At 36.4% G+C, this 11071-nt stretch overlaps 2 long non-coding RNA genes and 1 other non-coding gene across 3 annotated transcripts in view; all 3 read right to left on the reverse strand.

Annotated features, from left to right (window-relative positions):
• LOC123119050 (uncharacterized) overlaps positions 1 to 1486 on the reverse strand; it is a 15099-nt gene extending 13613 nt beyond the window's left edge. The window contains exon 1 of the long non-coding RNA XR_006458404.1: positions 1357 to 1486. This is a non-coding gene — a long non-coding RNA (uncharacterized lncRNA). The remainder of the gene's footprint in view (positions 1 to 1356) is intronic.
• Positions 1487 to 4555: 3069 nt separating this feature from the next.
• TRNAC-GCA (transfer RNA cysteine (anticodon GCA)) lies at positions 4556 to 4626 on the reverse strand. Its single transcript has one exon. It is a non-coding gene; the product is annotated as a tRNA-Cys (tRNA).
• Positions 4627 to 9563: 4937 nt separating this feature from the next.
• Positions 9564 to 10229, reverse strand: LOC123119048 (uncharacterized). Its single transcript, XR_006458403.1, has 2 exons — positions 10170 to 10229; positions 9564 to 9654 (listed from the first exon to the last, which is right to left on the reverse strand). It is a non-coding gene; the product is annotated as an uncharacterized lncRNA (long non-coding RNA).
• Between the last annotated feature and the right edge of the window lie 842 nt (positions 10230 to 11071).

Below are 11071 nucleotides of genomic sequence, written 5' to 3' on the forward strand. Positions count from 1 at the left end.
CTTATCCTCGACGCCGGCGAAGGGGGGTCCGGCGGGGACGCGCCTGTTGCGACCCCGGTCGGGGGAACAGGGGGGAAGGCGACCCGGGAGGTGGGCCAGGCCGGCTGGGCCTGGGGTCGGCCCAGTTGGGCCAGGGTCCAGTGGGGGGGGCTTCTCCTTCTCTCTTTTTTTGTTTGTTCTGTTTTCTTTTGTATTTTCTTTTTATTTATTTATTTTCTTTTCTGTTTTAATTCATTTAAACGCATTTAGGCATTTTATAAAAATATGTTTTCTTTAGTATAATTACCCTTGTAATATTTGGCACCCACCGGACATTTTGTTTCAATTTTTGAAAAACCTTTTCTGTCGGCATTAATTTAAATTTGAATTTTGAAACGGTTTTGGATCATCCCACGGTTAACAACAGTAACCGAGGTGACGTGGCATGATTAGCGGGGAATTACTGTAGCTTGATTCCCCGGGCGTTACAGAACACATAAAAAATAGCATAGAGGATCAAGGCCATTACCAAAAGTTCCTCCCAAGGATCCTATATCCTATTGGGTATCTGTTCCCCGCCTTTTCCCGCTAGGATCTGAAATCTTATATTTTCCATATCCATATACCGTTGAATCCTTGGGGTTCCAGAATCCGCCTATTTTACTAGTCTTCGGAAACGGAAAACCCTGAACCAAGAAGAGTTGGATATGTTATGTAGGGTATGTTTTTTTTATTAATTTTATTTTGAGCTCTCAAGATATCGATATATACATATACAATCTCTACATAATGTCTCTCTCTCTATCTCTATATATTATATATATAATATGTACATTATGCAGTAGACCCATAATGGGAAATCCAAGTGGCTAATTTTTGAATTAAATAAAAAGCCCTTTTAACTCAGTGGTAGAGTAATGCCATGGTAAGGCATAAGTCATCGGTTCAAATCCGATAAAGGGATTTTTAAATTAGTGGTAGAGTAATCTCGTGCTAAGACGTAAGTCGTTGGTTCGAATCTGATAGAGTACTTTTCTACTAAATTGATTCACTTTTGTTCTTTGTTTTTGAAACTTTCTCTATATTTTTAGAGAATTTTATGACTTAGTGCGGGATGGATGCATTTTTGGTCTGAACACTAAATGAAGCACGGAGAATTAATCTATAAAAATCAACTAAAAAAAATCCTAGATGAAAACATCACAGAAAAGTTGGAAAAACTCTTTGCTTTGGATCTATTTATACTTTTCGAGTATATTGACAATTCCAAAAAACTGCTCATACTATGATTATAGTATAATCACGAGCGGTTGTATATGGCCCTATCGTCTAGTGATGCCCCTATCGTCTAGTGGTTCAGGACAACTCTCTTTCAACGAGCCAGCGGGGATTCGACTTCCCCTGGGGGTAGGGAGTATTATGAAAGGAGGTTAATCATAGATTAGTAAAAACCCTAGAATAAATTCTTCCTGGGTCGATGCCCGAGTGGTTAATGGGGACGGACTGTAAATTCGTTGACAATGTCTATGCTGGTTCAAATCTAGCTCGGCCCAAACCAGAAATCTAGGGCTTCGTGAGTATGAACTAAATCCTTTTGTTTTCCTTCCATAAAATAAAATGTCTGATCTATAGAAATAAAAGATAAAGAAAAAAGGGAATTTTTTTTCTAATCCATATCTCTCTCATTCCTTTCTTACAAACAAAAGAGTTTTTCTTATTGAAGGCTGGATTATTATCCATTTTTAGTGATAAAAAATCACGACATACTAGTTATGTCACTCTCACTATACCCACGTATAATATAATATGTGGGTATGTAGTATATGATTCGTCTATTTCTTAGAGTACGAAAGACGAATCGAATCTTCTTATGGTTCTATTTAAGAATGGGTATGCCATATACCCGCGGGGATTGTAGTTCAATTGGTCAGAGCACCGCCCTGTCAAGGCGGAAGCTGCGGGTTCGAGCCCCGTCAGTCCCGAACTAGGGTTCAATGAATGGAGAAAGTGATATTTCCTTTTTCCATGAAAAAAGGGGCAGGGAGCAAGATCAAATACCCACAGGGCACCCTTACTTCACTTTTTTATTTTGCATCCCTCATTAAAGAGGGAGGGAAGGCATATAGGAATTTTTTTTCACTACTCCCGATCGATAAAGATAAAGAAAGACACACATACGATATGTGGATTAGTAGAATTTAGGATATTATATTACTCTATGTTTCTTTATGATGATACCATCCTCATCTTAATTTCCTATTCCACTCTTATGGAATAGAGTACCGGTATTTTACCGGAATCCATACATAAATCGTATTCCCTTTTTATTTCAGACCTCTTTTCCCCATCTCACTTCTACTGCTTATTTGGATGTCAATGTGACCCATAGAAAGTTGGTCATATAATACATACATAATTGTATGTATAACTATAAGAAAAAGGAAGGGAAATTGTATAATATTAAGAAAGTAGAAGATTAAAAAAGCTCGTGGGTTAGAGATATAGAAAAGAAAAAGTAGAAAAGGATTAAAAAAGAGGGAATTCCTAATCCAATCAAAAAACCCATTTTGGTCTTAGTGTGGATAGAGGATCTTCCTATGTTATACTATATAACTCTCATCCGTGAAATATAACTCTCATCCATGAATTGATTTGATAGATCCGATATTCATAATATTGAATTGATTTAGTATTATCAGAATGCAAGCCCTACCCTTGAATTTACAACATACCCCTTTTCCCTCTCCATGGGATTACATCCCGAGTTATTGTGAAAATAAAAAATAAAGAGGTTATGGAAGTCAATATTCTCGCATTTATTGCTACTGCACTGTTCATTGTAGTTCCTACTTCTTTTTTACTTATTATTTATGTAAAAACAGTCAGCCAAAATAATTAATTGGAATTCCAATTAATCATTGAAGAAATTAAAAAGGGATTAAATAAAAAAATCCAAGTCTTAAATGAAAGGATCTGGTTGGAATCTTAAACTGTGGTAGAAAGAACTACATATAGTTTTTTCTACGACACTTTAGATTCTTTCTATTATATTATCTTTGAATCTACATAGAATAGATTAGTAGATTGAAATAGTTAAGTAGTCTAATTCAATTTCTTTTTTCATTGCATCCACTTAATTTCAATCAGGTCAAAATAAAAAATCTAAGACAATTCTTGACCAAAGAATCCATGGAAGGAAAGAAAAATAATATTAAGAATAGACTATAGTAAAAAGTAAAAGGAAATGGAAAATGTGTGATATGCCGTGAATAGTTCCGTGGAAGAAAGTCTAATTTTCTTATGTATAGAACTTTTTTTAACCATTCGTCATTTCTAGTAGAAATTATGAATTGGTATAATGGCTCTTTCTTACATTACAACTTACAATACAAGAGTTTCTTACAGGAGTGAAACAAAACTAAAGAAAAAGATTAAAGAATAACGTTTGACAAAATGATTAATGCAAAATGATCCATTAATGAAAAGAATTGATACAACAATTTGATCACTTAATCAATTAGTAGGATCCCTAGAGTCCACTCCTTCCCCATACTACTAGTGAAAGAGAAAATGTAAAGACTACCATTAAAGCAGCCCAAGTGAGACTTACTATATCCATCTAAATTATGTCTCCTATTTCTATGAAGGGATTATTCTATTCTACTATTGATCAATAATCATAGTGGAATCAAGGGTACAGAGTTAAAAAGGGATTCCACCCTAAGGCCATGGATCAATCAGTTCAAGGAATTTACTCCTAACAAATTCTTATAGGAATTCTGGTAGAATTAGAGAGCATTAAAAATACGATACTATAGCCCTTTTTTCCGTAAAAAAGAAAGAGTACGGGAATGATGTCCTAAATAGAAGAAGCGGGAATAGGAAGATTTTTTATTCCTTTTGTTACTCTTTTTTTTAAGCAAAGGACGCCCGAATATACCATAAAATTAACAATAGATAAATATTTATTGGATACCTACCTTACCTAATGTTTATTTTTGACCTAAACCCTGCAGCCTTGCTTTGTATCATTCTATGAAAGAATGAAGAGGAAGAGATTTTATCCATAACACTACTCCTAAATTGATTTTTGATCGACCTATTTAATCTGATTCTCGTTAGAATTAAGTAGTCCTTACTTTAGTGTATGTAGGTAACATAAGATGTACGATTAAAAAATGTATAATAATTAGTAAGTCTTGATATTCTTTCGTGGAGTCCCTTCTTGAATCCTAGATTGAAAAAAAAGAATGCCCCTTAGGGACCTTTCTTTGGATACCAAGATTTCTGACATCTTATCCTCGTATTTTAAAATTATCAAATCGAATCTCAATTAAGAACCAATTCAAATTCATATAATAAAAGAATAAGGAAACACTACCTCTCCCCTATTGATAACCATTTTGGCCACTACCGTCAAAACAAACCCTAACCCTAGTTTGAGGATAGAACTATGGTATGGTTTCTCTAAACCCAGTATCGGCAGGCCCAGTTACTCTCTTGCCCGAACTTATGCGAAGTAAAAATTGATCGAATTCGATCAGCACTATAAAAAAACCTAAGTATTTTATTGATCAGGCGGCACCCAGATTTGAACTGGGGATAAAGGATTTGCAGTCCCCTGCCTTACCGCTTGGCCATGCCGCCAAAAAATCCGATCAAAAATCTAGAAAACAGCAAGTATTCATCCACGTTTTCTTACGAAAAGCCCCTTTTATTTTGAAGATAATTCTACTTACTTTTTCCAATCTTTTTCAAAACATCTATTCCTGCTTTTTTTGATCCAGTTTCTATTATTCTCCTCGATAGATTCTATCTTAAAACATACATTGTTAACACAATAAAACTTCCCATTTCTTTCTATTGAGATGAAAAAGAAGAAAAAGTGGATTTCTATTCACAGGTTGCAAAATTCAGAATAAATTGGAACCGTTAACTAGAATTATCTTTTTTTTTATTGCAGTAGTGAACTACTCTTAAATCGGTATTATCTCCCCCCCTTCAATGGCATAATAAAATATTATGACTTTATGCTTAATCCGTGTATAGGTAAACTTTAGGTCCGAACAGCATTGTTATCCAAAGATCCCCTTTATGTACATATCTCTATGGGGAATCATGCTTTAATTCTTCAAAGTATTAAATTAAATATCTTGAATAAAAAAAGGAAATTTGCTCTGATATAGAGTATAACCTTACTGGCCTACCCAAGTGAAATTACGATAAAAGAAAAGCATGGATATGGGGAGAGGTGGATAACTAGATTGGCATGTACTTAAAAAAGGGACTTACTTGATTTTAGAATTCCACAATGAAATACTGAATTTTCTAGCAATTATACTACTCCGATCCGAAATAAAAAAGAACCCACAAATTATTTTGAGAAATTAAAGTAAGCACGCTATTCTAAATCGAAGTAAAGTCAAAGTTTCTAGTATATTATATTACGGCTTTATTACATTCATAGAAAGGAGATAAAATGAGAAATCTTTGCCATCCAATCTGATTAGAATATCATAACATAAAGTATAAGTGGCAGAATTTTGTTTTTTGGAATGTTTTATCAATTCATTTTCATTTCATTTGTACCCCTGGCAAACTCGAACTTTCGTCCAAATGGTCTCTATTCATATGTATGAAATACATATATGAAATACGTATGTGGAGTTCCCTAGAATTTCATGTGATTCAGTAAACAGAATATAGATTCCATGATTGCTAGATCGATCCAGAGGGATTGATGAAGAGTGAGCTGATAATGGAATTTTTCTTTGATAAACAGGAAACATAAGATTAAGATGCTCCGGAATGGAAACGAGGGAATGTCCACAATACCCGGATTTAGTCAGATCCAATTCGAGGGATTTTGTAGGTTCATTAATCAAGCCTTAGCAGAAGAACTTGACAAGTTTCCAACAATTAAAGATCCAGATCACGAAATTGCATTTCAATTATTTGCGAAAGAATATCAATTGCTAGAACCCTCGATAAAAGAAAGAGATGCTGTGTATGAATCACTCACCTATTCTTCCGAATTATATGTATCTGCGAGATTAATTTTTGGTTTCGATGTGCAAAAGCAAACCATTTCTATCGGAAACATTCCTATAATGAATTCCTTAGGAACCTTTATTATAAATGGAATATACCGAATTGTGATCAAGCAAATATTGCTAAGTCCTGCTATTTACTACTGCTCGGAATTAGATCATAAGGGAATTTCTATCTACACTGGCACTATAATATCAGATTGGGGGGGGGGGCAGATCGGAATTAGCAATTGATAAAAAAGAAAGGATATGGGCTCGCGTGAGTAGAAAACAAAAGATATCTATTCTAGTTCTATCATCAGCTATGGGTTCGAATCTAAGAGAAATTCTAGATAATGTTTCCTACCTTGAAATTTTCTTGTCTTTCCCGAATGCTAAGGAGAAGAAGAGGATTGAGTCAAAAGAAAAAGCTATTTTGGAGTTTTATCAACAATTTGCTTGTGTAGGTGGGGACCTGGTATTTTCGGAGTCCTTATGCGAGGAATTACAAAAGAAATTTTTTCAACAAAAATGTGAATTAGGAAGGATTGGTCGATGAAATATGAATCGGAGACTTAATCTTGGTATACCTCAGAACAATACATTCTTGTTACCACGAGATGTATTGGCCGCTACGGATCATTTGATTGGAATGAAATTTGGAACGGGTATACTTGACGATGACGATATGAATCACTTGAAAAATAAACGTATTCGTTCGGTTGCAGATCTGTTACAAGATCAATTCGGATTGGCTCTTGGTCGTTTACAACATGCAGTTCAAAAAACTATTCGTAGAGTATTCATACGTCAATCGAAACCGACTCCCCAAACTTTGGTAACTCCAACTTCAACTTCAATTTGATTAATAACTACGTATGAGACCTTTTTTGGCACATACCCGTTATCTCAAGTTTTTGATCAAACGAATCCATTGACACAAACTGTTCATGGGCAAAAAGTGAGTTGTTTAGGTCCTGGAGGGTTGACGGGGAGAACCGCAAGTTTTCGGAGCCGAGATATTCATCCGAGTCACTATGGGCGTATTTGTCCAATTGACACGTCTGAAGGAATCAATGTTGGACTTACTGGATCCTTAGCAATTCATGCGAGAATTGATCACTTGTGGGGATCCATAGAGAGTCCGTTTTATGAAATATCTGCTGAGAAAGCAAAAGAAAAAAAAGAGAGACAGGTGGTTTATCTATCACCAAATAGAGATGAATATTATCTCATAGCAGCAGGAAATTCTTTGTGCTTGAATCAAGGTATTCAGGAAGAACAGGTTGTTCCGGCTAGATACCGTCAAGAATTCTTGACTATTGCATGGGAACAGATTCATGTTAGAAGTATTTTTCCTTTCCAATATTTTTCTATTGGGGGTTCTCTCATTCCTTTTATTGAGCACAATGATGCGAATCGGGCTTTAATGAGTTCTAATATGCAGCGCCAAGCAGTTCCGCTTTCTCGGTCCGAGAAATGCATTGTTGGAACTGGATTGGAACGCCAAACAGCTCTAGATTCGAGGGTTTCCATTATAGCCGAACGCGAGGGAAAGATCATTTCTACTGATAGTCATAAGATACTTTTATCAAGTAGTGGGAAGACTATAAGTATTCCTTTAGTTAACCACCGTCGCTCTAACAAAAATACTTGTATGCACCAAAAACCCCGGGTTCCACGAGGTAAATCCATTAAAAAAGGACAAATTTTAGCAGAAGGAGCTGCTACAGTTGGGGGCGAACTTGCTTTAGGAAAAAACGTATTAGTAGCTTATATGCCATGGGAAGGTTACAATTTTGAAGACGCAGTACTAATTAGCGAACGTTTGGTATATGAAGATATTTATACCTCTTTTCACATCCGGAAATATGAAATTCAGACGGATACGACAAGCCAGGGCTCCGCTGAAAAAATCACTAAAGAAATACCACATCTAGAAGAACATTTACTACGCAATTTGGACAGAAATGGAGTTGTTAGGTTGGGATCCTGGGTAGAAACTGGTTATATTTTAGTAGGTAAATTAACGCCTCAGATAGCGAGCGAATCATCTTATATCGCGGAAGCTGGATTATTACGGGCCATATTTGGCCTTGAGGTTTCCACTTCAAAAGAAACTTCTTTGAAATTACCTATAGGTGGAAGAGGGCGCGTTATCGATGTGAAATGGATCCAAAGGGACCCGCTCGACATAATGGTTCGTGTATATATTTTACAGAAACGTGAAATCAAAGTTGGGGATAAAGTAGCCGGAAGACATGGGAATAAAGGGATCATTTCCAAAATTTTGCCTAGGCAAGATATGCCCTATTTGCAAGATGGAACACCCGTTGATATGGTCTTCAATACCTTAGGAGTACCCTCCCGAATGAATGTGGGACAAATATTTGAAAGCTCGCTCGGATTAGCGGGGGATCTGCTAAAGAAACATTATAGAATAGCACCCTTTGATGAGAGATATGAGCAAGAGGCTTCAAGAAAACTTGTGTTTTCAGAATTATATGAAGCCAGTAAAGAAACAAAAAATCCATGGGTATTTGAACCCGAGTACCCGGGAAAAAGCAGAATATTTGATGGAAGAACAGGCGACCCCTTTGAGCAACCTGTTCTAATAGGGAAGTCCTATATCTTAAAATTAATTCATCAAGTTGATGAGAAAATTCATGGGCGTTCTACTGGGCCCTACTCACTTGTTACACAACAACCGGTTAGAGGAAGAGCCAAGCAAGGGGGACAACGAGTAGGAGAAATGGAAGTTTGGGCTTTAGAAGGATTTGGTGTTGCTCATATTTTACAAGAGATACTTACTTATAAATCTGACCATCTTAAAGCTCGCCAAGAAATACTTAATGCTACGATCTGGGGAAAAAGAATACCTAATCATGAGGATCCTCCAGAATCTTTTCGAGTGCTCGTTCGAGAACTACGATCTTTGGCTCTAGAACTGAATCATTTCCTTGTATCTGAAAAGAACTTCCAGGTTAATAGGGAGGAAGTTTGATCGGAATAAATATAAATTCTTTTCTTATTTCTATTTTATGATTGACCAATATAAACATCAACAACTTCAAATTGGACTCGTTTCCCCTCAACAAATAAAGGCTTGGGCTAACAAAAACCTACCTAATGGAGAAGTCGTTGGCGAAGTCACAAGGCCCTCTACTTTTCATTATAAAACCGATAAACCAGAAAAAGATGGATTGTTTTGCGAAAGAATCTTTGGACCCATAAAAAGCGGGATTTGCGCTTGTGGCAATTCTCGAGCGAGCGGAGCTGAAAACGAAGACGAAAGATTTGGTGTTGCTCATATTTTACAAGAGATACTTACTTATAAATCTGACCATCTTATAGCTCGCCAAGAAATACTTAATGCTACGATCTGGGGAAAAAGAATACCTAATCATGAGGATCCTCCAGAATCTTTTCGAGTGCTCGTTCGAGAACTACGATCTTTGGCTCTAGAACTGAATCATTTCCTTGTATCTGAAAAGAACTTCCAGGTTAATAGGGAGGAAGTTTGATCGGAATAAATATAAATTCTTTTCTTATTTCTATTTTATGATTGACCAATATAAACATCAACAACTTCAAATTGGACTCGTTTCCCCTCAACAAATAAAGGCTTGGGCTAACAAAAACCTACCTAATGGGGAAGTCCTATATCTTAAAATTAATTCATCAAGTTGATGAGAAAATTCATGGGCGTTCTACTGGGCCCTACTCACTTGTTACACAACAACCGGTTAGAGGAAGAGCCAAGCAAGGGGGACAACGAGTAGGAGAAATGGAAGTTTGGGCTTTAGAAGGATTTGGTGTTGCTCATATTTTACAAGAGATACTTACTTATAAATCTGACCATCTTATAGCTCGCCAAGAAATACTTAATGCTACGATCTGGGGAAAAAGAATACCTAATCATGAGGATCCTCCAGAATCTTTTCGAGTGCTCGTTCGAGAACTACGATCTTTGGCTCTAGAACTGAATCATTTCCTTGTATCTGAAAAGAACTTCCAGGTTAATAGGGAGGAAGTTTGATCGGAATAAATATAAATTCTTTTCTTATTTCTATTTTATGATTGACCAATATAAACATCAACAACTTCAAATTGGACTCGTTTCCCCTCAACAAATAAAGGCTTGGGCTAACAAAAACCTACCTAATGGAGAAGTCGTTGGCGAAGTCACAAGGCCCTCTACTTTTCATTATAAAACCGACAAACCAGAAAAAGATGGATTGTTTTGCGAAAGAATCTTTGGACCCATAAAAAGCGGGATTTGCGCTTGTGGCAATTCTCGAGCGAGCGGAGCTGAAAACGAAGACGAAAGATTTTGCCAAAAATGTGGGGTAGAATTTGTGGATTCTCGGATACGAAGATATCAAATGGGATACATCAAACTCGCATGTCCCGTAACTCATGTGTGGTATTTGAAAGGCCTTCCTAGTTATATCGCGAATCTTTTAGATAAACCTCTTAAGAAGTTGGAGGGCCTAGTATACGGCGATTTCTCTTTTGCTAGGCCCAGCACTAAAAAACCCACTTCTTTACGATTACGAGGTTTATTCGAAGAGGAAATTGCATCCTGTAACCACAACATTTCTCCCTTTTTTTCTACCCCAGGCTTTGCAACATTTCAAAATCGGGAAATTGCGACAGGAGCAGGTGCTATTAGAGAACAATTAGCATATTTGGATTTGCGAATTATTATAGAGAATTCTTTGGTAGAATGGAAGGAATTAGAAGACGAGGGGTATAGTGGAGATGAGTGGGAAGATAGAAAAAGACGAATAAGAAAAGTTTTTTGATTAGACGCATGCAATTGGCGAAACATTTTATTCAAACAAATGTAGAACCAGAATGGATGGTTTTGTGCTTATTACCGGTTCTTCCTCCCGAATTGAGACCTATTGTTTATAGGTCTGGAGATAAAGTAGTGACTTCAGACATTAATGAACTTTATAAGAGAGTTATCCGTCGGAACAACAATCTTGCCTATCTATTAAAAAGAAGTGAATTAGCGCCAGCAGATTTAGTAATGTGCCAGGAAAAATTGGTACAAG

Source organism: Triticum aestivum, chromosome 5D (genome assembly GCF_018294505.1).
Source record: "Triticum aestivum cultivar Chinese Spring chromosome 5D, IWGSC CS RefSeq v2.1, whole genome shotgun sequence".
NCBI classification, from domain to species: Eukaryota; Viridiplantae; Streptophyta; class Magnoliopsida; order Poales; family Poaceae; genus Triticum; species Triticum aestivum.